We start from the raw sequence: 27,021 nt of genomic DNA, 5'->3' as shown, positions 1-27,021 counted from the left end.
AAAATCAGTGTTCAGACATCTGCAAAGGTCCATATGAAGTTGAGTTCCTCTTTCTCGATCTTTGAGGAAAATTAAATTCTATTATGCCACACACTAGGCCACTGAAATGTGATGCGACACAACGGAAATGTAGCTAAGATTTTATTTGATAAAGATTTGCTGAGTCTTTTAAATACTGATTTTATAAAAAGAGGACTCTAACATGAGACATGTTCACAAAGAACATCATTTAAACCATGACCAAGTTATTCACATCCTATATATTTTAACGTGCTCAAAGGATTAACAATCGAGAAGACAAGAAAATCAGATAAAATCCAGACTTAGCAAGTATTTTTAAGAAACCAAACTGCCAGGTTACACTCTGTAAATACGCCCATTCACATCTTATTAACAATCACCAAAATAGGTTTAAGAATGTAGTAATTAAAAACACTTGGAATACGATTTTCTTCTTTTTTTTTCTTTCCCAGATCTCGATTATCATTGTTAAAAGTACAACTCTTCTAACTTTTTCCTCATAATTACACAATTCATTTCAGATTTCTTATCCTAAAGAAGGAAGGTATCAATATTATATACCACCATCCTCTTCAATCGTTACAGCTAGTAAGACATCAAGTGAATCTCTCTTTGTCTACAATGTATCCTAATTTCAGTCTTCAGTAGTCAATTTTTAAAAGCTTTTAACACTTAGCCTCCAAAGCTGAGAAAGGAACCTGTTTAATAACCTGTGATCATATTTTGTAAGTTTCATTCTAACGGTTAATCAGCTTCCTTTCAAATGAAACATACTTCACACGTGATTTCAAATTTATCATCAAACTGTGTAAACCCACAGCATATAATGGGATAACACCAACATTTCTCAAGTTTTTTTAACCTCTTAAAACTGACAGACTCTTACTTGGGGTTTGGGGGTTTTGAACAGTGCAGTTGCCTCTTAACGCCTGGGAACCCGCAGAAAGAAGAAAATGTGTGGCACTAAAATAGTCTCCTACCAGGAGGGAGGCTCAGTAAGTTAGCTGTATTTCTCAATTGCCTTCTCTGGATAATTTCAATCCGTTTCTTAAGGGCTACTTTAACAATTAGCACACAGAGGTCTCTGGATGGCTTTCTGAAACACTGAAAAACCAGAGAACAAAAGGTTTATTTTAAAAATGAAAACCTTGGCTTGTACAACTCCAGACGTGAATCTGCTTTCAATTACTGAAAGTATTTCCACTTCAGTGGAAGGGGATCAAATCTTCAACTACACCATCTTAAGGCACTGAATTTGATTATACTAGGCTTTCACAAGACAGAATGAGTTTGTGACACAGGCACACATTTCTGTACATATCCTTTAGGAGATATCCCAGAGGGGGCAAAGATACCAGCACAGGGCAAGGCTGGAAATCCGACTTATCATTCTGAAAGCTGCCACAGATCTTTGTTTTATTCTAGTAAAACACATACATAAATGGGGCAATGAATTTTACTTCAATAGATAGTGTGCAAGCTTTTCCGCCACCGCCCCCCCCCCCCCCCAAGAAATCATTCCCAACTAATTCTTCCATGGGAGTAACCTGCACTGAAGCACAACGGTAAAGTTGGATTTGTTTTAAAGGCTGCCCTGCAAAAACCCTCTCGTGGCAAAATTCACACGCTATTTCGCAGAAGAAAAACTGCTCTTTTCATTACTAGCCGGATGATTTTGTGCCTTTCCACCCCTCCCATGAAACCACTGGCATGATGGATTTTAGTTCAGGAAACCAAAGAACTGACTGATTTCGGCTCAATGCAGATTTAAAAACCCAACAGACATAAATTATCCAAAACCACTCGAGCTCAAGATGCGCGCCCCCACGAATTCAACACCGCACACCGCAAAAGTCACCGAAGGCAGGAAAAATGCCAGCTTCCCCTCCCGGGTGAGCGCGGGATACTACTCATAAAACAGCCACCTAATTAAAAATCCCCGGGAACAAAAGACTCCATGCTCCCCGCGGCTATACCTGCAACCGCTCCGAGTGCTCAGGAGTCCGGGAGAAAGTTCAGCCTCCACCTCCTCTCGCCACCCCCCCAAAAGGTGGCCCCTCAGGGGTTAAAATGCCACCTCATTTCGGATGCTAATGTGGCCTCGGCCCCGATTCCCACCCTCGCGGAGAGCCTCCTCCCCTCTCGACCCCACCGCGGAGGAGATCGCGGCCGCCTCTACGGCCGCCGCCGCCGCCGCGGTCTCCGGGCGCGAACAAGCGATCGAGCCGAGCCGCGCGGGCAGCCGCGCGAGGAGCCGCCCAGGCCGCCGGGCCGCCTGGCCGCCGCTCACCCACCTTGCCGCGGCGCGCCCTCGCTGTGGCCGTGCGGAGCCGAGCCCAGCGTTGCCAAGTTGCCTCGGTCTGGAGCGTATCATGTTACAGCGCCGGGCTCGGGGCTCCGGCTGCGAGCGGCAGCCAGACATGATAGGCTGAGGCTCCTCTGTTTACACCCGGCCGCCGAGGGGGCGGCGGCGGCGCTTAACCCCTTCGCGCCGGGCCGGGCTAGGCCCGGCCGCCGCCGCCGCCGCCCCGCTGGCCCCGCGCCCCGCCGCCCGCGTTCCCGGTTGCCGCCCCCTGACCCTCCCCTTCTACACACACAGACACACGCATGCACGCATGCATGCATGCATGCACGCGGCCCGGGCCATCTCCACGGCCATGCCCCACGCCGTGTGAAAACTGCATCCCAAACTGGTTCCAGGCATGCTCTTAAGACCCCGATTGGAGGTATTCCACACACACACACGCGCGCGCGCACACACACACACACGGACACGCAGACTCTCAAACATCAATATTCCCTCCTGGGCTTTTGCAGGTTGCAGTAGATTTTTTTTCCAAATCGGATTTTCTCCAGAAGCGCGACTTTGCTGTGCTTACAAAAGAACCTCTTTCCCCAGCACAGGAATGAATCTCGACCCCCCCGAGTCGCCACCCGGTAAACCTCACACGGCGGTAGCGTGGACTTCATCCGGATGCGAGCGGTGGCCACGTGCCCCCCTCGTCGCGGCCAAACTAAGTCCTGGAGCTGGCGGGACGCGCTGCTCGGGGAAGGTGGGCGGCGGGGGTCCAGGTGGCGGGAGGGGTCGCCAGCGGGGCCTGGAGTCCAGCGGCGGCGGCGGGCGCGGCTTGTGTGTGCATGTGTGTGTGTGTCGCTTGGGAACTGCAGCGGGGACCGACTCGGCCCGGATCGCCCCTCGGCCTGGGCTGCTGGCGCTCGGCCACTCAGGTCGGCCCTGGGGCCCCCGGGCGGGCGGCAGGGCTGCTGCGCGAGCCTATGGTGCTCTCCAGGGCCTCGGACCGCATCCACGCCAGCCAGGGGGCCCCGGGGAGGGGAGGAGGTCCCCGGGGTTGGAAGCATGTGCTCAAGTGGCCTGAGCTAACTCTGAATGATGCACCAGGGCTGGACAACCCGTATCTGGAATACCTAATGTGGCTTCCTTTACTTTTAAATGCAAAACACTTGATACTGCAAGATCTTACATTTTAATTTTTTTTTAAATTGCCTTTTTCTCCCTTTAGATCCACTTTTATCATGATTTTTGCATTGCCTCTGGGACAGCGTCCCTCCTCCCTTTAATTTCTCTTTCTTCTAGAACATTCCATCCCCTTCAGCCTCTTCCTCCATTTAACCAAGAAGGGGATGACTAAATGTCCAGAGATTCACCCGTGTTTTCTTCCAGTCCCTCCAAATCCCTCAAGTATTATTATGAATAAAGAAACAACACAAGCAGTATTTACAATACCAGGATCAATCAACATAACCGTTACCTCATTAGCTGTCATTCCACATTTTAACTCTCATCTAAAAATAGTACACCAAAAAAAGGACTACTTAAGAAAGCATCTGTGTTTTTCCTTCATTTGTGAATAAGACCCAAGAAAGATTATATTCTTTCCTCATCTCCATGATCCAACAACTGTAATTTCTTTTCCCTCTTTAGGTTTTCTTTACCTGAACTCTGGTCGCTTTTTAAAGGTAAAGCTACAGCCATGTGACTACAGCTCACCTACCTCTTACTGGATACCTTTCCTGTCCAGGTTTCATTACCGTCTAACGTCGTCCATTGTCTCTCATGGAAATGCCTGATGTTTCTCAGTGTCAAGCAAGGTCTCTGCACCTCAGTGTTCTCTTTCAGTAACAATGACTCTTGTCTAATTGCAGCTCACAAACACATTGTATTATGTGATTATTGCAAGTATACTGCTTATTCTTTCCTGAGTGATCAATAGCTCCATTCTTTAACGAGGACATCATTAAGATATCAGAGAAAGTATTTTAACATTCCTTTGGCACAGTCTAAATTTCAAACTTATTTCAAGGTTTTGAAATTCTCCTTAGTAAAATTGGGTCAAAAAATAGAACAATAGGTATTTTGTGGGGCACTGAAAGACTTCTAAGTTCTTAAGCAAATATCTTGGTAAGTCATAATATTTTGAAAAGGATACTTACACAAATGACTGTAATGTGTGTGACTCTTGGTGGCAGGGGGTGGGGATTGCCTGAAGTAATTGCAAATAAATACTATAGAACAGTTATAGATCCTGTAATATGAAGAAAACACATTCAATTGGAATCTAAGAAGAATTAAATAGGTACAACATTGCACCTTTAGAATTTCCCCAGATCCATGGGCTTGTGAATGCTTCAGATATATACCCCCCATGTTTTTGATGCCACCAGTGATCAGATCTGGATTTGAACTAGAACATTAGGAGACAGGAAGATAAACACTCTAACTGAGGAATGAAAGGTTTTTAAATCTTAAATCACCGCTTGGGTCAAGATGAATCTCAAGAAGACTGATACTTGGCACGCTCATTTCCCCAGATAAATGCTATGTAAATTGGTCACTGATGGATAGCATTTATTAAAATTCCAATTTAACATGCTAATTAAGCCATGCCCATCTACAAATATCAGATACAGGTTAGGTAAATTTTTATATGGGACTACATTGGAATCTTCTACATGTATATCTAATTCTACCTTTTCTGAATACAAAACTAATTATTTTCAAATTGGACCAAGACATTATCCCCTGAGAATGATCAAGGGCTGACTTTGAACACAGCTGAGCAGCAGCAGCAGCCCATGGGGAAGGAAAGGGAGAGATGGGATTTTAAACAGTTTCTATTGCTAAAAAGTGAAGGACTGTTTCCATATATATCTTCCCAAGAAAAGATACAAGGTTTTCTGGCCACACCCATCCCTGCATTAAATCACTGCCATCTTTTCAATATTGGGCTCCACTGAAGAAGCACATACCCAGACACATAATAAGGCACACATTAAACGTGAATTTTCATTTCCTATTGTTTGCCATATTGCTGCTGTCAGGAATAATTAGCCTTATGGATATTGCCTTCTATAACTTAAGCATTTCTTGTCTGAGATCTGCAGAATTCCCCGCAGTTCCATGAGCAGACGCTATCAAATATGTTGAATTATGTGGCTATTTTATGTTGTAAATAAATAACCACATGGAATCATACTTGTGCTGTTAAATGAATTTTACTTATAACTGAATTTAGTTCTTTAGGCATAAAAGCCTAATGACTGCACACCACGAAAAAGATTTTTAAAAATGCATGAACCAAATCAAATCAAAGCAAATTGTGTTTTAGGAAAAAAAAGTCCACGCATGAGCTATTACTTCAAATTGGCACCAACTTAGCTTTAATATTAAGAGTTCTGCTGACCTTTTGCTACACAGGCCCAAAGCCTTGAAGAAAAAGTAGAGTTTAACCAAAACTGGGATGATTATCTTCTTGCTAATGGTTAAGCACCAAATCCATATTTTCAGAGATGCTCATAAAAAATCATAATCAAACACTTTTAGCTGTGTTATATATGTGAATGTGATAAAAACTAACACTGAGCACTTTGTATGACTGTCACTATACTGAACATTTGACATATACCATTTTTATTAATTTTCTAAAGCCCCAGTGAGAAAGTAATATTATTATCCCATTTTATAAATGAGGAAACCTGAGCTCAAAGAGCCCACATGGAGTGTCAGAGACTAAACCCAGCCCCAGGCCCTCAACTTAACTCATTTCACTAAACACTTAGTATCGACTCATTAGTAAAAACTGGTATTAGGAGTGTAGTTCACTTTCAAAATAAGATTTGTCAGGATAATCCACACCAAAGATTTGAAAACATGATAGTCAACTTTAACAACCGATCATTTGTGGATTTGGGAGGGGGAAAAAAGAAGAGGCACGACATCTGATTTCTCCTACGTTTTGAAGCTGCGTTTGGCGTTAAGGGAACAAGTAACATGGGCTTCCCTGGTGGCTCAGTGGCTCTCCTGTCTGTCAATGCAGGAGACGCAGGTGCAGTCCCTGGGGTGGGAAGATACCCTGGAAAAGGAACTGGCAACCCACTTCAGTATTCTTGGAAATTCCATGGACAGAGGAGACTGGCGGGCTGTAGTCCATGGAGTCGCAAAGAGTTGGACATGACTGAGCACCTAAACAACAACAATAGGGAAGTGTATCTGTCAATCCAAAATTTAGTTTCTTTAAACAGGCTTGGTTAAAAATTATACAATTGATTATGAAACTAAACTCAGCATTGTATTCTGTTAGTAATGCATGTATGAAATGTGATATTTCATTTTTTGTCTCTGCTGTAAATAAATATTTTCAACAATTGTTCGGAAAAACTTGTCAGGTTACTTCCACTTTTACTGATATTTCTGTTAATACAGACTTCCCAGGTGGCGCAGTGGTAAAGAATCCGCCTGCAATGCAGGAGATTTTGGAGGTGTGGGTTTGATCCCTGGGTTGGGAAGATCCCCTGGAGGCGTAAATGGCAACCCACTCCACTATTTTTGCCTGGAAAATCCCATGGACAGAGGAGCCTGGCGGGCTACAGTCCATGGGTTCTCAAAGCCTCAGACACAACTTAGTGTCTGAGCATGCACGCATACATTATATGTAACTGTTCCTTTTAAAATAACCAATATATCAAAGAAACTGTTTATGTCACTGAACTTACAGTGCACTGACATCAATTGGTACATAATAATTGTACAATTACTTTAGTTACATGCTGTAAATAAAATTTTAGACTTTATCTTCTGTTTTGTAAAGTGTTATTTTGTCAGGAGCACAAAAATCCCGAACAGCTGTGTGGACTCTGTTATAAGCTGACATAAACTTTATTTTAAAATCATATTTCCGGGTCCTTTTTCCAGTAAAGTTCACTTATCATTTACACTGGAACAGAAATAAAGGTTTGAAAAAAAAGACATAATAAAGGCCAATTCATAATTTTTCACAGATGTCTACAGTAAATCTAAAAGGCTAGTATACTATGTAGGTGATCCTTTGATCCAAACTACAGAAAAACCCACCCACAATATAGCTCTTTATTTCACAACTGTTTGAAATGACCCACATCCAAATTCATTTCTAAAAGATAAGTTTTCTTCTTTATTTTTAGAAGCCTTATGTTATTTCGCCAAAACCACAAGTGACTTCTGAAATCTGACCCATGATGAAGACTTATGACACTTCATCTCCAATCAGTCACATGTATGGTGTGTCCAAAGCACTGGGTCTGATTTCTGTCTTAAGGCAGATGACCTTGGGTGGAGGATGACCTTGGGCAGGAGCATGCTGGGTCCTCCACAGCCCAGGCAGGCAGAGAGGAGGGGAATAGGATGTGGGTGTGTGGAATGAGGTCTGGACGCCTTGCAGGGGGGCAATCAAGCAATACACTATCCAGAAGGCTTAGCAGGCTTCAGTCCTGTGCCAGCAGATACCCAAGTGGGAGGGACGTGGGTAAGGAAGAGAGATCATTCCTCTCTATGGGTGAGAGCAGGACCGGCCCAGGAGCACAGAGCTTTGACAAAAATCCAGAGAGCCAGCAAGAGGTCAGATGACGATGGCCCACACTCTGTCTGTGGAGTGTGTTTCTCTCTGAATAAATCCACGTCTCACGTATCACTTTGTCTCTCACTGAATTCTTTCTGCAATGAGACATCAAGAACCTGAGCTTCATTAGGTCCTGAAACCAGAAGCGACTCAATCATGCAGGGCAGCACATGGTGATCTGTGACTCAGAGATGCTGCCATGTCCAGTGGAGAGAGACTCAGAACACTGGAGATTCATGAACAATACTGAAACTCCAGCAAATGCAAGAAGCTAGCATTCTTCATTCCAGAGAAGATCACAATGTGATAATCTCAAGAAGCTCATCAAGAGACCACTTGAGGCCAGATTAAAAAGTGCAGGCCCTGCACACACCCTGATCCTTGCTCTAAACTCCTCACCAAATCCCACTGGGTTGGGACACAATTTTGAGGTCATTAGCCCCACTGTGTATGACAAAGCAATAAAACTATTCTTTTCTATCACCCCATACCCCGCTCCCAAAAAAAAAAAAAAAAAAAAGAGGTCAGATGGGGGTAGGGATGCCAGGAACTGGGAACATAGCAAGAGCTGAGGGCCCAATCAAGCCACCAAATGTCCTAAGGCAATGTTACAAGTGTGTGCGTAGCAGTGTGTGGAACCCCAGTTCTACGTGAGTCAACCTCCACATGGAGGTGCACAGGAGTGGCCAAGAAAGAGGGAGTGCCACTCACCCTTGGCAGGTGGGACCAAGGTCCCAAAGCAGCAAGACGAATTCCCAGGCTCACCCGGGGGTGGCAGTGCTTGTCCATGCTGGCAACTTATTGGGGTTCAACTTATTTGTAGGTTTTGACAATAAGAACACACTGGGGGAGGTGCTTTGAAAGTACATGGGTATGTGATAAATAAAGATGATTGAACTGTTTTAAATTCTTCAATCTGGACTATTTGTTTCCAGCCATCATTCCACTCACTTAACTCCAAAGCATATTTTTGTGTTAGTTCTCAAAAACTGACAACTAACTCAGATGTCAGAAAGCTAGGCCGTAGATCTTTGAAATGAAATATACATAAACAATTTGTTTTCTCTGTTCAGATGCTAAAATTTAGTCATTCATTGATGGCTAGTGATGAAGTGATGTGGTCAGGTGGGTAGTTGTCTGTAAAGGCACTAGCTGCCTGCAGGTCAAATCCCTCTTGCAGTGGAGAGAAGACAGAAATCACACAAAGTCCCCGTGCTCAGTCACTCAGTCCCTTTGCGACCCCATGGACTGTAGCCTGCCAGGCTCCTCTGTTCATGGAATTTCCCAGGCCAGAATACTAGAGTGGGTTGCCATTTCCTCCTCCAGGGGATCTTCACAATCCAGGGATCAAACCCACATCTTTTGCATCTCCTGCATTGGCAGGTGGGTTCTTTCCCACTGTGCCATCTGGGAAGCCCTACTGGTTAAACTTCTAGAGTCACTCTTCAAAATTCATAATATCAAAAAATTTCCAAAGAACCCATTAGGTATTAAGACCATTTTTGCAAATAGGTATTAAGGTCTTTATTGAAAAACAAATCTGGATAATCATTAATTTTAAAAAGTTTTAATTAAAATTTTTTTGTAAATTTTTTGCTCAGGAAAGTAGATTTTTTTTGTCCCCTGCTAGTTACAAGGATAATTAAATTTCACCCTCACCAGAGGGGCAGGACAGTTCTGTCTTTGGCTGTGAAGGTGGCAGGGATTCTAATTTACTATTGACAGTGCTTCTTTCACTTTGATAGATGTGAATTCAACTTCATTTATTGAATGCCTATTATGTGCCTGAAACACCTTAGATACTTTGGCTTGAAATGCCATTTTTAAACCTCACAGGGCAAGACTAGTTTAAAATTAATGTAGAAAACTGTATTTCCATTGTTTAAAATACTCTGTAGGGGAAAATACACTGTAGGCAAATTTCTACCTTGTATCTGTCTTGGTTCATTAAAAACAAACAAACAAACAAGTATGCTTAGGGTCCTGCTAGGGGCAAGGTAGGAGTTTACAGGGAATCATACAAAGGTACACCTTAGGTACCACATGAGAAGAAATGAATTCTCTAGAAATGGGGAGGTGAGGGAGAGTAAAGAGAAAAACAGGTAGAGACAGAGGCTGACAGGTGAGGAAAACTCCAGTGACGGTATATCTAGTCCTGTGGGCTTGCAGTTTCTGGGTGACAGCAAGCTTCAGGGGCTGTCTCTTCTAGAATTGGCACAAACGGAATTAGGTCTTTCAAAAGATGGAGAGGAATTGAAAGGCAAAGTAAGGGCATCTATTTATTTGATGCAAAGCAAGGTGACTCTAACCCCCCAAGGCCGTCCCACCGCAGTCTGAAGATCCTGACCCATTAAGGCAAGTGTCCAGGTGAAGAGTTTGACTCAAGACTGCACAGGTGTTTCGTCTACCTTCCTTGATGGCACTTTGACTCCAAAATAGGAACCACTGTGAAAATATGTAGAACTCTGTGTTATTTTTGGCCAAAGGCCTTTGCAAGATCTTCCAAAAAAGATTTGCACAATGTGATTTCCTTCACATGAATTTTAAAGATTAGGGCAGAACAAGTTAGAGTATTTTTGAATTAATTTCATAATATTACTCATTAGATCAATATATCACAGTGTCACTTTAACTACAGAGTCCAATATAGCTTTCAACCAGATGATATAGGTGTCTAGAATTAGTAGAAAGGCTCTAATATTTAGGTGCAAGTCTAGGCTGAATAACTGTGCCCTTCTTGCTTGTGTTCTAGAATCGATGTTGGGTAAATTTCCCTTCAAGAAATTTCTGGTAGGGTTTCAGAAGGATAGTTATAATGAGGACTTTTCTAACTGGAAAAAAAGTAGTTAGATTAGTTGTGATTAACAACAATTTATGATTAGTGAGCAAGGTCCTAAATTATAGCAACATATTCACTCCATAAAAAGCTTATTCCATTGCTTGCTGATTTTTTCTAGCAATTTTAATTAAAAAAAAATGTAGTGTCATAATCAACAATAGGAAAATCCGTGGCTGTGATTCAGATAAGCAGGCATCTTTTTGTCCACGCCTTCGGTGATGTGAAGAGACACAACTGAAATGGATGATAAAATGGGCTCAGTGCAAAAGAAAAGAACCTGTAAAGAACAAAGCAGCTTTGATAGTTTGCAGACTGACACCAGTGAAAACACATCACAGTCCACCCTTCAGGGATTTCTCCACTTGTCTACAATTTCTCTGAGAATTGGGAAATTCAGGTTCTGGACATAGCTCTTCTGATGGGCTGTGTAATCTTGCTAAATCTTAGTTTATCTGGGCTTCAATTTTTCCCTCTAAAAAGGGGAATATCTCTCGGGCCTTCTGAATCCCTTAAATGGCCGTGCAAGAGTTTCTTCCTACTCCTTTAATGTTCTAGGATAAGAGTTTTCAGTTCATAGGTATTTCTATTCATTTCTCATTTTCTTCATGTTTTTGTTTTATCCATCTTGATTTTCCACTGGCCTGATTGTTTGTTTGTCTGTCCCTCCACTCACAGTATAAAGATCAAATTTTATTTTGAAGAATGAGTAAAGAGTAAAGAAAGAGTAAAAGGGGTCAGTCATTTCCATATGTTGACATTTTAAGGCAGATGTGATTTAGAAAACAGCTGTTCTCAGCTTTATTCCACTCCATATTTTAACCTTTCATATGTTGCGATACCAGCCTCAATCTATTGTCTGTAAGAGGTGAGAGGTTCTCCATTTCATAAGGACAGCACTGATGATTAATGAAGCCAAGAGAAGCAGTAAGGTATGCATGAGCCCTATTATTATGTGTTGTTATCATATTGTTATCACATGGTTTGTTATTATATCGTCAGTGGCAATCACATCTATTTATTCTTCTCAGCTAAAACTTACATCTCTTGCAAGGTCTCTTGTCTTTCATTGCCTGTGTATCCTATCAACAACTTCAAGTAAGGTGGGCCACAAAGAGGAGGCTCTGGGTGCAAGTATAGTTTAGAGCAGGGGTCCTCTACCTCTGGGATCTAATGTTTGATGATCTGAGGTGGAGCTGATATAATAAAAATAATCCTAGAAATAAAGTACACAATTAAAGACCCTGATGCTGGGAAAGATTGAGGGCAGGAGGGAAAGGGGGCAAGCGAGGATGACATGGTTGGAATGGCATCACCTACAATGGACATGAGTTTGAGCAAACTCTGGGAGACAGTGAAGGACAGGGAAGCCTGGTGTGCTGCAGTCCAGGGGGTCACAAAGAGACAGATACCACTGAATAACTGAACAGCAACAATAAAAGTAACAATAACGTGGCTGAATCATCCCGAAACCGTGCTCCACCCCAGTCAGTGAAAAAATTATCCTCCGTGAAAATGGTCCCTGGTGCCAAAAAGGTTGGGGACCACCGATTGAAAGCACACCACTGGTTTCCTGCCTTCAAGAGATCACAGAGCATCACCACACGTTAGGAGCCGAAAGAAACTTACAGCTCCTTGTGGAGCCCTCTTGCCTTCTTACAGTGAAGCCAGTGAGTATGACCCCAAAGACAAACATCTCCTCTATTTACTAGTGATTCTAAATATCCCTAACATGACCGCCTCCTCATATTTCCTTAAGCAAAAAAGTAGAGAGAGGCGTTATAATTTGCCTAAAGGCATCTATCAAACCGAAAGAACCGCTGTCAATAGAAAATTAGAATGCCCTCAACCTTCACAGTCAAACACTACTGCCCCGCCCCCTCTGATGAATGTGAAATTTAATTAATTATCATTGTAACTAGCAGGAAAAAAACAATCTACTTTTCCTGAGCCTAGAATCAGAAGGTTTATAATTTTCTATTTCCTTTTTTTTCTATTTCAAAAGGGTTGAGAAGATTTGTCAAAGAGTTAAATATATATCCATATCCAATTTCCCTCTAATTATGAAGAAATAAACCAACTTCAGGGCTTTCTAATACCTGTTCGACTGTGACTTTTGGTGGCTTTCGGGTCCAAAGGCAGAAAGTATGAGAGAGTATGTAAAGATGACCTTTCTCTGCTGAGACAGTATCTACTCATGCCTAAAAAGATTTGAAAATTCTTTAAATACTCTCTTCTGCCTTTTTCCCAATCCTATTTCAAATCAATTTCCTATTTTTTCACATTCCTCCTGGCTGGCAGCTGCCCCTTCTGGGCCTTTATCTGGAGGGAGGAAGACAGGCAGGCAAGCAGTTGCCTGTTCACTTGATGTCGGTCCTGTTCCCAGGCTGGAGACAGAATGTCTGATCTCCATATTGTTAGCAGCTTCCAACTGCCCCATCTTCAAAAGCAATTTAACACTTGGGTCCACAGGCTGGGGTCCCCTGTCTTTCTTTTCAGTGGGAATTAAAACCTTTCTGTTCTTTGAAAGAAGACTTCTGGAAAAAAAAAGAGAAACAGTCATAATAACCAACCCATAAGTCAGGTCACTAAAGGAAAAAAAAAAATTCACCTGCAGTGTAAACACAGAGGATGGAAGAAGTCATGTAATAAACTCTGTATTTGTCGACTGTCCGAAGCAATACAGTTGAAGAGAAATAGCTTTCAGTCTTGCAGGGATTCTCCCGAACAAGACCAGAACTTCCATAAAACCACGGAACTGATGAGGACCACCGGCAAAAACCATGGAAAGACCTCCCCTCGCCCCCCAGCACAGACAGCTACTTGAGCGAAAATGGCATTTAGCCTTCTTGATGTGTTTGACTTTGCATCAGATGCTTCTTGGTATATAGCCAGAATTATATTTTTATAGACTTCAGAGATGCCAACGAAAGAACAACTTGTGTCCCAGGGCTTCCCATAGAAATGCCCCACATCTTTTCTCTATCCATTGTTGTACTGACTCCTGAGGAACTGATGTGCTCAGACCTTCTGTTCAGCTCCTGCGGCTGCTCTCACCACCCCCGTCTTCCCCTGCCCCACAGTGGTCCAGCCCAGCTAGGACGAAGGACTGCCACTCTTGGTAAGGATTACTGAGTTCTCTCATTTGACTCTTTCCAAACGGATTTCTAAGTCCTTTTTATTTTTTCTTGTAGTGCACAGGAAAAGAAAAATATCATCTGGTCTAATCTCTGGAATAGAGTCTTATAAGCTCCAGGAAAACAGGGAAAAAAGGCAAGTTTAAAAATAAAATATACGGATACACTATTCTTTTATTTTTAATTCTAAGAAGTATGATCATTAAGTTCTAAATAACATACAAGATACAGATTTCTGGAAACCAGATCCCTCTTCTGATTTTTTTCTCTCTCTCTCTTTTTTTTTAAACTCCAAGTTGTTACCATTTGAATAGTCATCTCCTGTCCCTGGGTCAGAAGTAGTGGGAAGACTTCTGTTTTCAGAAGTCCCTCCTGCATCCATGCTTTTTCTTTAAATTTCCTTACATATCCTACCCAATTTCTCAATCTCTTCACATCTACCCTAGATGCATCGACAGCCTGCGCCACGGTCCTTGCATCCCTACTCCAGTCCACATTCGGGTCAGACCTTCCAATGACTTATTAGCAAATGCTCCTCCCACGCTCAAAGCCTCGCTGGTTCCCTATTGACTACAGAATAAACCGCATCACCAACCATTATCCAGGAGAACCATCTCAGTCTTACCTTGCACTTGACATAGGATTTTTCTCACATACACCTCTCCCCCTTCCCTGTCACTTTGTCACATCACTCCCTCTGTCTAGACGTCCTTCTTCGGTCGCCCCCCACCACTTACTGCATTCTTCCTTTCTGTCTCTCTCTGTACGCCCAACCCCCCGCCTTTTATTTCTCTCTGATTTCCATAACCACTGCCACCTGGCAAGGCCTAACTGACCAGTAGTGAAAGTGCCAGTCGCTCAGTCACGTCTGACTCTTGGCGACCCCGTGGACTGTAGCCCACCAGGCTCCTCCATTTGTGAGGTTTCCAAGCAAGAATTTTGGGTGCTGTTCCTTTAATTCCAATTGCCTACCAGGCTCATAGCCAATCACTCAATGGCTTCAACAGGATGTCTACAGGCATCTAAAATGCAACATGTTCAAAGCTAATACAATCATCTTTAGGGAATTTCCTGGTGGTCCAGTGGTTAGGACTCCACACTTTTACTGCTGAGGGCCCAGGTTCAAGTCCTGGTCAGGGAACTAAGATCCTGCAAGCTGCCCAATGCAGCCAAAAAAATAAAATAATATAAACATAAAGACCTCATCACAGTTGAACCAAAACCCTGACTTTGAGTAGTTCTCCTTTAAAAAAAATGAAATGAAATAAAATAAAATAATCATCTGCCACAAGCTTCCATCTCTTCCTGGGTTCCTGGAGTCAGTGAACAAAAAAATCTGTGTTCATCCAAATGCTCAAGAAACTTGGAAGCTGTTTCTTTTATTGGCACCGCCTTCCCCATTCCCTACATTGAATCAACCCATAGGCCCTCCACCATTTTCACAATTTTCATCTCTACCATGTCTACCTCTGTTGATGCAACCATCATTTTTCACTTGGATGTAATATCATACCTGCCTCTATTCTTACCTTCCTCTCACATTCTTCATACTCCATTCAGAAAAATCTTTCAAAAAGACACAAATCATCATACCAATTTCCTGACAGAAAAATTTTGAATGACTCCCCACTGCCATTGTGATAAACATCCCAATTCCTAAGTAGAGCTGATGAGACACTCTGTGACTTCACATCTCCTTGAACTTTCAATCACAGTGACAATTTCTGGCACCGTGCATAGGATATGCCTAATCTTTGGACTAGCATCCATCTTCTCTTAGCTAAGTCCTATTTTTCTTTCAGTCTCATCTTAGATGTCTCCTCTTCCTGACCTGAAAGCTTTCCTGTCCCGTGGTGGCTGCTGCTGCTGCTAAGTCGCTTCAGTCGTGTCCGACTCTGTGCGACCCCATAGATGGCAGCCCACCAGGCCCCGCCGTCCCTGGGATTCTCCAGGCAAGAACACTGGAATGGGTTGCCATTTCCTCCTCCAATGCATGAAAGTGAAAAGTGAAAGTGAAGTCGCTCAGTCGTGTCCGACTCTTAGAGACCCCATGGACTGCAGCCTAGATGTCAGTAATCAATCAATAATATGCTTGATTATTGCATAGTCATCAAATTAAGAAAACATAAAAATCACACTTATTGCATTCTACATATTGCCTTAAAACTAGAGAATTGGAGAAGAACATAGAAACAGAGGCAGCATCATTATTTCTGACAGGCACTGGTGGCATGTTAATTTGCAAAAATTCTTTTGAGTCTGGAAGATGCAAAGATTATCCTCCCGTTTGTGAAATATGAACAGTCATAAAGTCCTCAAGTACATTCATACCTGAGTTAAAATTCCGTCTCCTGGGACTTCCCTGGGGGTCCAGTGGTTGAGATTTTGTGCTCCCAGTGCAGAGGGCAGGGGTTTGATCCCTGCTTGGGGAGCTAAGATCTTGCAAGCCACACATTGAGGAAAAAAAAAATCCTGCCTCTTCCACTTACTAGGTGTGTGATCTTGAGTAAACCGCTTGCCATTTTTGAGCCTCGTGTATGTATGTAAATTAAAAATAATATAATACCTGTGTCACTGGATTTTTGTTAAAATTAAATGAGATAATCTATGAAACGTATTTATCATAGGACTTAAATATACTAGAAATTCAAAAGCAGGGTTCATATTTCATTCAACAGTCAATCTCTCACAGTATTAACTATGTGTAGACACTGAATAAAGTTGGTCTACCTGAACTGAATTTGAACTATGGATTAATTACCAACTGTAGCTGTTAGATAATGACTTGATCCTACAGTAATAAAGGTTTATAAATTTGCAAAATGTCAAGGCCAATCATTTGAATTTGATCTGTATTGGTAAGGCAAAACAGTTCTACTCCTTGGCACTAACAGAAATGTTAATTCAATTAATCACTGTAGGCAATAAATTATTTAAAAAACTAAAACTGGATCTAAAGAACTTAAACTGTAGGTGTGATATAAGTTAAAACAAGTATTTAAGCATTTCTATTTTTATCATACTCATTTATATCACATGAAGAAATTGCTTATGCAATTTATATATGTGCCTGGAAATAAATTTCATAATGTAGCACTCAATCACTGAGTTAAAAGCTAAAATTAAACAATTTTCATGGACACAAATAAAAATTAGAGTAGGTTATTAATGTCCAACAATGCCAAGCAATGCTTAACAATCCTATGATATTATGGAATTGGAGTAGAATTTAGAAACAGAGGCAGTGTTATTGTTTCTGAGATGCATTTGGTTGTATGTTAACTGGCAAAAACTCTGAGTCTGGAAGATGCAAAGATTAGCCTCCTGTTTCTGGAATATCAACAGTCACAAAATCCCCAAATATATTTCACCAAAAAAAAATAAAAATGGAGTTGGTTAGAGTCTTTGGAAGAAGTTGTCTCAGGATCTATTGGGTCAAAAGACAGAATATATTTCCTAGCACTGGGAAATATTAGACTTTACTCCCTGTGTGCCAGACATATTTGCACCCAGACTAAACAGTATTTATCCACTGTGCTTACTGGAACAGGGAAGCACTTATATCAATCCAATGCCCTTCATAAGAATTAGTTTCCATCAGAGTCAGGAAAACTAATGATACAAATCATTCCCCTTATTATTTTCTTTAGTATTATGTACTTCCTCTTGGAGAAATTAAAATATTCTGCTTGGAAAATTTAGCAGAGTAAAATATTTTTTAAAGGCATCATATATTTAAAAAAAAATCTTTGTTATTTTAATGTACGCATTTATGATAAAATATATGGGCTGCACAAGTCACACAAAGCTTTCCAAAGATCCCTGTTTTTGGCTTCATGGCATCATTCCTGGAACTCTGTCTGCAAGTGATTGATGGAATTAAAAGCTGACCCAAAGAAAACCAACTATTGGCAGGGCCAGCATCCAGTAAATGTCTGTCAGGATTGCTCTGACCAACAGGGGCTGCACTCTGTACTAGATGGAGACTAGAATCCATTGATCAGATCCTGTTTTGGAGAAGCTAGGTTTGCAGATAAAATGGGGGAACATCAACCAGCAGTGGTGTGAGAAGCAGAAGCAGAGAATATGTAACCTAACCAGATAACCATACTGGTTGCTGCTGCTACTGCTGCTAAGTCACTTCAGTCGTGTCCGACTCTATGCGACCCCATAGACGGCAGCCCACCAGGCTTCCCTGTCCCTGGGATTCTCCACTGAGTGGGTTGCCATTTCCTTCTCCAGTGTATCAAAGTGAAAAGTGAAAGTGAAGTCTCTCAGTCATGTCTGACTCTAGTGACCCCATGGACTACAGCCTACCAGGCTCCTCCTTCCATGGGATTTTCCAGGCAAGAGTACTGGAGTGGGGTGCCATTGCCTTCTCCAACCATACTGGTTAGCGATGGGTATTTCTCAATGCTCCCTCCACTTCCGTAAAACCTGGCTCAACCGTTGCTCATGTGTCATGATTGACATTTGTTTCTTCCAGGCCTATGGACACGGGTTTCTGTGTTTTTCTTTCTTTGCCAAGTTTCTTGATCATACCTAGGTAACCTGAGTACCTCTAAATCTTTATATTCCAAAAGCACCCACTGCAGTATCCACCAGCTTTCTCTCTCCAGGCTGGTTTTCTCCATAACAATGGTTAATTAATATTTACTCACAAAAACTGAGCTCGTAAGAAATGTCTCTTTAAAAATGTTTTGTATTTAGAGCAAATACATTAGCATGCTTTTTTTTTTATTGCCAAAATGTTTTGAATAATCATCTGTCAATCACATTTCCCTTTTGTGGGAAGAGAAAGGTCAGCAAGTTGGCAAAAAAAAAAAAAGTGACAGCTCTGGATAGGGTTTTGGTAGGTGGGGATAAAAAGTCACTTCTCATGTACACAGCTGCGTGTAATGAATGCAACATGTTTGAGGCCTATTCTTGGATCAGTTCCCCTACATTTTAAACTCAACTTTTCTTGGCAAGATTTCTGGGGCCATACTGTGTATGTGTCTGAATTCCTTCAGCCAAAATCTCTTAATATGAAAATTCAGCAGTATTGCAGTCTGTGTAGATGTCATGACTCAAAATCCAGTCTGTTTTATGTACCCTGTGACTCCGGACTGACCTCTTTATTACTATGGGCTTATTTTTAGCACAAAGTGATATTTATCTATGTCATTTTCTAAGGCCATATATAAAGATGGGTATATATATTATCCTGTAGACTTATAGTTTACAAGGAATATGTATGGAAGGAAAGCATTTTTTAAGTGAATTAACAGAAAACACATATAACCCAAACCACAGCCTGGCTTTTACCTTAATGAGTAACAATTCCATTGCTGAAAAGGGAGCCAAGCAAGTTCCATCCTGGGGAACCCGGCTTCCTTTCTCTCCCAAAGGAGAAGTTCTTCTCAAAATATGGCCACCCCTCCCTCAAAGCAAACGGAAACTCCCTTTTGCATGTTTAAGGTTTCACTTCTATATTCTGGAATTAAGGCTATATTTAAAAAAATAATTTTTCAGAAATGTGATCTCCATCACAAATACATCTGAATGTGCAAACGTCAAAACAAAACAAAAGTTATAACACAGATTCTGTTCAACGAGTATAAGTCAAAAGTGGAATATTTTCCCAGGTGAAAAAAACCCACGATGATGTTTTTAAAAATTTATGAATCTGAAAAGTCTTACTGACTGGGTCCCTAGAAGTCATTCAGCACATAAAGAATTTAAATATCAAATCTGAACAGTAACACAAAAAGATTTTGAAAATAAGCTAGAAATCATGAACAGATGCCTCAGCATGAAAGAAATTAGAAATACAAATATGCAAAACTGAAAGGCAAATATTTTGGAAACATGTTTGGAAATTCAATATTTTTCAACAGATAATGAACATGGGGGTATTTTATTTTCTCTTTAGAAGATTGTGAATTATTCTGTAAATTTAACAATCTTAATATTTTAAATTATATTTGTCAAAGTATTAAGCCTAGGTTCAAAATCACATAAAGTTTTAAAATACTTGTCGGATCAAGTAATGAGATAATAACAGGTTTTTGTTTCATATTAAAGAAAGTGATCTGGGCCCAAAAGATATTAAGATATTGAAATAAGGTCTACATATTCTGAAATACAATTAGTTTACCACAAAGGACATTAATGACTAAATTAATCCCTATTTTATTCTAACTTCTGGTAAAAGTAGGGTTCTAGTTGTACAAAGGAAATTGACAGCACAATGAAAATGATGAAAAAAGCATCCATCCACTCATGTTTTTCTTCATGTTTCTGAAAAGAGATTTACCTAAGTGTCAATGGTGGTGTGACAGTCCTTCGTCATTACCTTGGTAATTGTATTAACTATCTTCAGGTCACTTCTTTGATTTAAAAATTTTTCTAGGGCAGTGTATCTGCTTTCATTAGTTTTTTTTTAAGTCAAAGATTAAAAACTAGATAAAATACTGCATTCTCCATGGTTGTCCAATATCGGAATGTGGAAGGAGCTAAGCTACCCATGCAACCAATTACTTTCTCCGGTAAATCCATTATTTGTCAGAATACTGCAAAATATCCATGAGAACTGAACTGATGGTCCATGTGTAAATACTGGCACTGCTTAAAGTAAAAGAGACATTTACTCCCAAACCAAATTACATTTGGAACATTTTGGAAAGAAATGCATAATAAACCATTGCAGAAATCCTAACATGTTCAATTTCCACTTTGAGTGTTTTTGATTCAACTCTTTTGTGGCCAACTCAGTTGAGTTCATTCAGCAAAAGAAAGCAATATATTTTGATAGAAAGAATGGAAGCAAGAGGTTTCAGAGATTAACCAGGGATCAATCTGGTCTTGACTAACCATCCTTGTGGGCACTTTGAAACATCTGTGTTTCATCAGACACTCCTGAAAATGCAGGGCATACCACCACGGAAAAATTTCCTCCAAACTCTCTCCCTTTCTAATGGAATGTTTTACCAAGATTTGTTTTATATGTTTGACAGAAAATAAATTACTTAGATATAGGAGATTGTCTGAAGATTTGTGATCCTTACAGAGTAGGTTAATATGAGTTAGACAAGATCAGCCTTTAGGATATGTAAGAAATACAAATGTTTTCAGTAGTTGTCTTAGGCAAGCGGAATGATATGGATTGCTTGATCTTTTTTTTTTTTAAGAAATTTAAAACAATAAAAAACAATTCCTTGATCACTCCAGAGACTGTAATTCAGTTCACATAATCCCCTAAATTATACAAAATTTATTTTCTGAAGCCATGACTTAAAAGTACAACGGCTAGTCTGGAAAGAAAAATAAAGAGTTAATGAGTCAAGTGTTTATTTCCTTAGATGATTATCTTCATTATTAAAAGCAAAATAATGTAGCAAGTGGATACTCTCAAAAAAGTCTAAAAATAAGGATCAATGTACAAGCACTCAATGTTGTTGTAACATCTCAGATATCTTTCCTATCTATGTTATGCCATATCATCAAAATGATATAGTTTTTACATAATATATTTTTCTTAACACATTATACCTTATTTTACTGTTCTGTTGATTGTTTCAAGTTAAGAAAATGATGGATAAAATGTTAATAATACAGATTAAAGTAAAAACTCTATTGTGCCAGTAACCATTACCTTGTGAATAACATAAAATTCTTGAGTAAATAAATTTCCAGTATTTTTATGTTGTTTTATTTTTAAAACCTTTTATTTTCTATTGGGGTCATTAGTCATTCAGTCATGTCCAACTCTTTGCAGCCCCATGGACTGTATCCTGCCAGGCTTCTCTGTCTATAGGATTCTCCAGGCAAGAATACTGGAGTGGATTGCCATTCCCTTCTCCAGAAATTAGGGTATAGTTGATTAACAATGTTGTATTGGTTTCAGGCATACAGCCAAGTGATTTAGCTATGCATGTATCTGCTCTTTCATTTAAGTTATAACTGGTGATTTTAGGAGATAATGTCAGCAAAACTTTAACTCATAAAAATGGCATTCTTCTCTATATTATTATTCTTTCCTTTTAAATTCCTCTTAACCTTGATTGTTAAAACAAACAAACAAACAAAAAAAAGCAAGTCTGTGGTTGGAGGTAGGAGGATGTTGATAGCTGATCCTGCCCCTAGCAAACATACTCACTTCTCTATGGAATTAAATTAAAAACAGGTCAATTTAGCTCATTTTAAGCAGATTATATTAATTTTGTCCATTCATTATTTCTTTTAAGGATAGTAACATGGCAAAATTTGTGCAAAATCTTCAAATTAAACACTTATTTTGAATATTCTTACATTGAAAATTTTTGGTCATGTACATTTTAAAAAATTCAGGCCTAAATCAGAGACAACAGCAATTAAACGGTCAAAATGAACAAAATTGTATACAAATATAAATCAACAGGGAAAATAAAGTGCTAGGGAAAAAGACTTTAACTGAAAGCTTCAAATCTGAGAAATGAAAATGCAAATTGCCATTAAAGATTTATTAAGATATTTTTACACTGAAATTTATAAGAAATATTCCATTTACATTTTTGCTTTTTCTACTTTTTCAGAAAGTGCTGCTAAATTGCCACTTTTAATGTTTCTAAAAATTTTTAACTTATTCTATTTAGCTGTAGACTATTACCAATTGCAAACAAAAAAAGTAGGAAGAATTGGACTAGTTAACAATTTAAAATATAATTGAATGACAATCCTTAGCTTATTTACTGTAGGGTTTCTTTTTCATATACTTCATTTTAATTCTCATATACTTTTACAAGTAAAAATGCTTTTTCAGGAATATATTTGTGGAACACTGATAATCCTGCCTTAATTTTCCTTGAGTAATACAACACGTAAGATAAAGTAATAGAACTGTTAAGTATCTTTTTTCCACTAACTATAATATGGGTAAAGAATGACTAAAGTTAATGTAAAGTATAGGTTTAATAGTCACTGAATATCAGTGAAAGTCAAGAAACATCTAAATGTTCTTCCTCATGCCTTATAAGTAGCTCATTAGAATATATTAAAACTATTTTAAATCTTAAAGTATGGCTTATTAGCAACTGCCAAAAACATTCTCTCAAAATTAAACATCTTATTATTATGGTTGATGATAAACAGGTGTTTCTTATTTTAAAAATAAATTGGCCATCTTGGAATTTGAAGTATTAACATATGAAGCTTTGCATACATTTTAGAAAACACGAGTGTTTTGTAGTGGTATTGTTCCCTTGCTCACTGCTGATTTTCAACTTTCAGTTTATTTCACTGAACTTCATTAACTCCATTTTTCAAGCCTTTGGAGTGAGCAGTTTTTAGAACACTGGACATCGCCAAGCAGTCTGGAAGAATAATGCAGCCATATTGACCACAGCTGTGAAAACTTTCACATTATGGATTTCATATTCAGAGCTATTTGGGACTAAACTTTAACTTCTGCAAATAAAAGGTGATCTGGAAGAAAGGGTTTTAAGGATGTGAAGAAATAACTAATATCTTCTTCATAACCCTCTCCCCACCTCTTCTTCTGTAAATACTTCATACTCTGAAAATAAAATGACAGTAAAGAAAAATTTTAAATTCATACGCACATGAACAAAGGGAAGAGGAAATGCAATGACAGCAGAAAAGGATGTTGACAAATTTTAGAAGATGGAAAACAAACAAAATGGTGATAATGGTGAAGCAGAGGGAAGGGATTAAAGCCCAATGGCCATCCGAAAGGAAAACCCACCAAGCGCACGCTTGATTCTTTCCTTCAGACCTCAGAACGTCTTGGGAAATGGATGACTGGTGTTCCTGAAGTTTGATGTGTGGAAAATTAATCTTTAAAGTAATCTCATTCAGCACACCTTAGAAACTATTTACTGCCTACTTTGTACATTTAATAAAGGAGAGTTCAGGAACTGAGGAGAAGGCAATGGCACCCCACTCCAGTACTCTTGCCTGGAAAATCCCATGGATGGAGGAGCCTGGTAGGCTACAGTCCATGAGGTCGCTAAGAGTGGGACATGACTGAGCAACTTCTTTCACTTTTCACTTTCATGCATTGGAGAAGGAAATGGCAACCCACTCCAGTATTCTTGCCTGGAGAATCCCAGGGACGGGGGAGCCTGGTGGGCCACTGTCTATGGGGTTGCACAGAGTCGGACACGACTTAGCAGCAGCAGTAGCAGCAGGAACTGAGCCAAATTGTTAAGGCAGCATAATTTTGAAACTGGGAGCAAGGACTATGGAGTAAGACTGGCTGACACTAGCTCTGTGACCTCCCCATCTCTTACTTTCTGAACCTCAGTTGCATCATCTGTAAAATGGGGCACCAATACCACCTACCTCATAGAGTTGCTGTAAGTATTAAATAAGTTAATATGTAAGTGGCTTGCTGAGAATTGTGCATGGCAGTTGTAAGTGATTATTTTTTTTAATAAGGAATTGTACTATGAGAGGCAAAATTTAAAAATTTGTTCGCATACATTTAGCACATTTTTTTCCCCAAGAAAGTTCAGCCCAATACACAGTGAACCTGAATGGCAAGTCGATTCTAAGATTCTAATTTCAAGTGATTCCTCCAGAAGGGATGATTTCCAGGTCTCCACCAAATCCAGAGAGAATTCTTAAATTGGTTCCTTGGGATCTTTCCTGCTCAGTGATGCCCTAATTTACACTTCATAATTTGCAGCCTGCACGTGAGGCATTGTTGAACAGTCTGAACTGAAAAGAAATTCTTATCATAATTAATTTTTAAGGCAGCAGGGACTTGATTATGAGGTTACCCGAAGCCAACAACAGAAGCGGCGATGTTGATGTGACAATAGGTCAAAGTAACGCAGGGACACCTTCCAGGCCACCACAGAATTCATGTGTTTCGGTTTCAAAAGATGCAACTTCACTTCATGATGCCATTTGCAAAGAACTACAGCCCACTGCTTACTTGGCCTTAGCAGCTTCTAATGTTACAGCTTACACTCCTGTAAAAGGGATTTTTACAAAAGTATAGCTACCCATTGATAAGTAGGCACCTTTACTGCATTTAAAGAATTTTGCCTGGCTTCAGAAGTGTTTTATGACAGAGGGCTGCATTTGCATTACAACTGGTTTTTATGTAGACAAAAAAAGAGAAGACTGAGCTTGGAGATGAGGGATATTTTACCAGGACGTATTTAGGAAGTTATCTTAAGACAGTTTCCTCTTAACCTCAGTGGGATTCATCTCCCAGGGCAATTGCCTAAGAAGAAAATTGCAAAGCTGGCATTTAAATCCGACCTTCAACCAATGGTAATCCAGGATGATGAACTTCAGCGGGAACCTGGGAATTCTGAAGGGCCATTACAGCCCCTGAAGTCATGGTCGGGAGGACCTTGGCTAGCTGATTCAGACCTCCATAAGCTGCAAATCAAGAATATGAATATTCCCTGCTGATTGGAAACAGCTTTGAGTGTTTCTTTTCCTCATAGCTCATTTCATTTTATTTTATTTTGTTTTAAAAGAATCCTAATAAGCATAAATATAGAACAGATCCATATGAATGCGAGAGCAGACATCTCAGTTCTCTTTGATTCTCACATTTCGCTTTCTTGCTCGTCCTTACTGCTCTGAATCTGAAGATAGTTATGGCCAGAGGCTAAACATTGACTAACAGAACTTCTCTCTTCTGGATTCTTTTGGGAATTCTCAGGAGAGCACCCAGCAACAAATGGGAATTAAGACAATACACCTCCTATTTATTTTATCTTTAAAAGTCATACATACAGCATGTAATAAGGGGAGAAACTCTGATCTAGAAGGATGAGTGTATTGTGCCAGGGCTTAAGTTTATTCCTCGCTTGGCCACTGGCTTAGGGAAGTGACACTGCATAATCATTAGTGTCTCTAAGCTGTCACTTACTTTGGGGATGGTATCTTTTCTATCGCCTTTTTCTCAGAGTGACTGGCAGTGAGAGGACCAGAAGATAACAAAGGATGATGATAATAGACATGAAGATGAAGATGGGTAAGGGTGATGAAGATATACACAAGGGCCCACAGAAATTTGGGTTTCAACTAGTCTAATAGGGAAAGTTTATTTTTCCCCCCAAATTGGAGTATAGTTGATTTACAACGTTATGTTAGTTTCTAGGACACAAATGAACTTATCTACAAAACAGAAACAGACTAACAGGGAAAGTTTTATTCCAAAATGTCACTTCTCGGGTGACACTGCACGCATTTTAGAATTACCTTCCCAAGCTGTTCTGCAAGCTGTCCAGTGATGAAACCTCGCTAGTCCCTGGAAGAACTAGATTTATTTCTACGGCACTCAACTTTTTTCCCTTGCACTTAGTCAACTCCTGGTCATCCAGACAATGTATATGCTAGAAGCAAGTGGCTTCCAAAATGGAGAAGTACATAGGACATAAGAAAACTTGCCTCTCCACTTTGAGATGTGACTTCTAAGGGCTTTCATCTCTTACGTTCTTGGTTTCTGTCTCCCCTACAGGTCCCAGTTCTGTGTCTGTGAACCCCTAGTAGACCCGGAAACCCTCTTTCCACGTAAGTACAGCACATTATGAATTCTACAGGTAAACACACGTTGCTCCTGGAGATCCTGTTGGATATGTTCTCTGTTTCTGACTTGTTTCCTTGACTTGTTATCTGAAAATAAAAGTGAAGCCGTACCTAACAGGATTGTCCAGCTTCTCCAGCAGCATCACTGTCCACCACAATCTGACATACTATAACTTTCGGTTGAAATATTCTACTTTTCTGGCCTGATTTTGTTTACCAATATTTTCAAAAATATTTGTTCCCAAGGCAAATCATAGAGCATCTACAGAGATAACTATTTTGGAAATAATAATATAATAATCCATTTTATATTTTAATTTAAGGCCAAATTAGAGTTTTTTTCAAAATTAGGGATATTAAAAAACCATATACCTGTAACATGTCTTTAATGTATAAATTCAAATTTTGAAATGTAAATCTTCCTTTTGGAGAGATGTGTAGATATCAAACATTTAGTTAAGACATTAAAAATGTCCTTGATCATCTATATTTTCAAAGAGTATGTTAGAAACATAAATCATCAAAATGATGGACTCTTCTTGGCTTTTTTTCTTTTTTGTTTTTGGCTCTGTCCTAAGAACATGGATTTTTAACTCTTTGC

At 39.9% G+C, this 27,021-nt stretch overlaps 1 protein-coding gene, 1 long non-coding RNA gene and 1 other non-coding gene across 21 annotated transcripts in view; 2 read left to right on the top strand and 1 right to left on the bottom strand.

The window, feature by feature from the left end:
• TENM3 (teneurin transmembrane protein 3) overlaps positions 1 to 27,021 on the bottom strand; it is a 2,452,009-nt gene that overhangs the window by 342,877 nt on the left and 2,082,111 nt on the right. For 4 of the 17 annotated variants that reach the window (XM_086379892.1, XM_086379895.1, XM_086379896.1 and 1 more), the window contains exon 1: positions 2,316 to 2,485. The exons of 11 other annotated variants lie outside the window; for them this stretch is intronic. The gene's annotated coding sequence lies outside the window, so the exon portion shown is untranslated. Of the gene's footprint in view, positions 1 to 1,001; positions 1,097 to 1,997; positions 2,252 to 2,315; positions 2,486 to 27,021 lie in introns of those variants that run through there. 2 more of the 17 variants (XM_086379894.1, XM_086379898.1) reach the window with 2 other exon arrangements.
• Positions 2,583 to 6,697, top strand: LOC147343544 (uncharacterized). 3 transcript variants are annotated; one of them, XR_015156093.1, is made up of 4 exons: positions 2,583 to 2,747; positions 2,921 to 3,074; positions 3,965 to 3,999; positions 6,357 to 6,697. It is a non-coding gene; the product is annotated as an uncharacterized LOC147343544 (long non-coding RNA). The 3 variants fall into 3 exon arrangements; XR_015156092.1 differs by having other exon boundaries at positions 2,619 to 2,838; XR_015156091.1 differs by having other exon boundaries at positions 2,619 to 3,074.
• On the top strand, positions 14,955 to 15,027 carry TRNAK-UUU (transfer RNA lysine (anticodon UUU)). Its single transcript has one exon. It is a non-coding gene; the product is annotated as a tRNA-Lys (tRNA).

Source organism: Bos grunniens, chromosome 27, assembly GCF_055505025.1.
Source record: "Bos grunniens cultivar Pamir isolate PY7600 chromosome 27, Bosgru_T2T1.0, whole genome shotgun sequence".
Lineage (NCBI taxonomy): Eukaryota > Metazoa > Chordata > Mammalia > Artiodactyla > Bovidae > Bos > Bos grunniens.
Note: the sequence above shows the minus strand (reverse complement) of the source record. Positions and strands in the feature narration are given on the sequence as shown.